The 1,911-nt window shown below is 39.1% G+C and overlaps 1 protein-coding gene across 1 annotated transcript in view; it reads left to right on the forward strand.

Annotated features, from left to right (window-relative positions):
* LOC117181482 (piwi-like protein Ago3) overlaps positions 1 to 1,911 on the forward strand; it is a 42,207-nt gene that overhangs the window by 17,744 nt on the left and 22,552 nt on the right. The gene's annotated exons all lie outside the window — the stretch shown is intronic.

Consider the following 1,911-nt stretch of genomic DNA (forward strand, 5'->3'; position numbering starts at 1 on the left):
AGTTTCGTGGCAACTCTAAAAGAGAGCGGTCTTTTATATACTCGGTTGGGGAAAAAGCCAAATAGAAAATTTTAAATTTGGTATAAATGCACTTTCTTAAAACTGCGCTTCGATATGCAGTGACTAGGAAATCCGGAAACGTACTTAAAGATAAGTAATTCATAGCAATTCATTATAATTTTACGATAAAAAAAAAAGAAATTCAAACCTACAAACTAAAAATAACGCCTAGATTTTGAACCGCTGCTGAAGGCTGGTGACCTTCTCAGCATGGAAACAAAAACACAAACCCAAGGCGACTCTCGGTTCCCGTTCTACCTCCCCCCTCTCCCAACCCTCCCTTATTAACTGAAGTTTTTGGTGGGACTGACGTTAGAACTACAATCTCCACCATATGACGATTTGATACTTAACTTTGACATGATAATACAAACTACAAAATAGCCTCGGAAAGGACTGGAACTGTTAATGACAAAAGGCATGCACCCGGAAAATCTAAAGGTCATGTTTGACAATGAAACAGGGATGCGAAACTAAAGACATAAAAAACGGCTTGTTGAAAGGCGGATTTGAAATATGGTCAGGAGTAGACTGTGAATCACATGGTAAACAAGGAGAAGGTCTGATTTTGAATGAAAGAGCAAAGCAGCATCTCGGAGACCATGGTTTCGTGTCTCCCAGACTGCTGTGGGCTAGAATGAAAGTAGGAATCAGAAGACTATTTATCATAGCATGCTACGCGCCGGTTGATAGTGATCCTAGAGAAGAAGGGTGGGCATCCAAAATCAGGATACAGAAAGAATATTAGGTAATTTTGGGGATCCAAGAACAAACTATAACGGAGATCAGTTAGTTGGTCTATGCTTAGAAAGGGGTCTGTTTATTACAAATATTGGTTTAGGCATAAAATGATCCACATGTACACCTGGTATAAAGGAAATAGCCGCAGTATAATTGACTTTGTTGTTGCGGATGAAAGACTAAGGGAGTTAGTCAAAGATACAAGAGTCATGAGGGGTCCTGAATACAATACTGATCATTACCTTCTGATCTCAAAAATTAACTTAGGTCGGGGATGGAGAAAAAAGAGAACCAAGAACCAAGATAATCGAAAACATAGATAGGGCAACATGGGAGGACCGTATAAAAAACAAAGATATAGGGGGCGCCTGGACAATGTTACGGGATATCCTTGTTAGATGTACGATCGAAGTGTGTGGTACCGCAGTTGTAGGAAGAATTTCTGGTGATGCGTGGTGGAATGATGAAATTCAGGCTGCCCAAAAAGCAAAAAGGGAAGCGTACAAAAGAACTTTAAACATGGCAGGTCTTAGCAATGAGGAAAGAAATAGACGTAGAAATGATTATAGACGCGAAAACAGGATACTTAAACGATTAGTTAAAGAAAGTAAAGATACAATTAGAGCAGAAGAAGAGATAAAAATACAAAACGACTTTGAAGGAAGCAGCAAACTACTTTATAAAAAAATGAAAGGAAACAAAAGTACAGAAATTGTCAACATGAGAAATAGTAGGGGGGAAATGGTATGTGATGCAGACGGAACACTAGAGGCTTTCAGAGACTATTTTAGGAGCCAATTCGGAGATGAAGCTATAGGACACCACAACTGCGATGTTGAACACGATGCGATGGAAAATTCAATTGAAAAAGTCTGTGTCACTGAAGTTAGGGATATAATTAAGAACTTAAAAACGGTAAGGCTGTCGGGGTAGCGGTATTAACGCTGAAATGCTTAAACACTGTGGCGAGTACATACCACACAAACTGTACGAATTGATAAATTTATATTTCGAGATGGGAGACGTCCCAGATGATTGGAAAGAAGCGATTATCGTACCAATATACAAGAGAAAGGGAGATAAAAGCGAGTGCAATAATTACAGAGGGAT

This window comes from Belonocnema kinseyi, chromosome 10, assembly GCF_010883055.1.
Source record: "Belonocnema kinseyi isolate 2016_QV_RU_SX_M_011 chromosome 10, B_treatae_v1, whole genome shotgun sequence".
Taxonomy (NCBI): Eukaryota; Metazoa; Arthropoda; class Insecta; order Hymenoptera; family Cynipidae; genus Belonocnema; species Belonocnema kinseyi.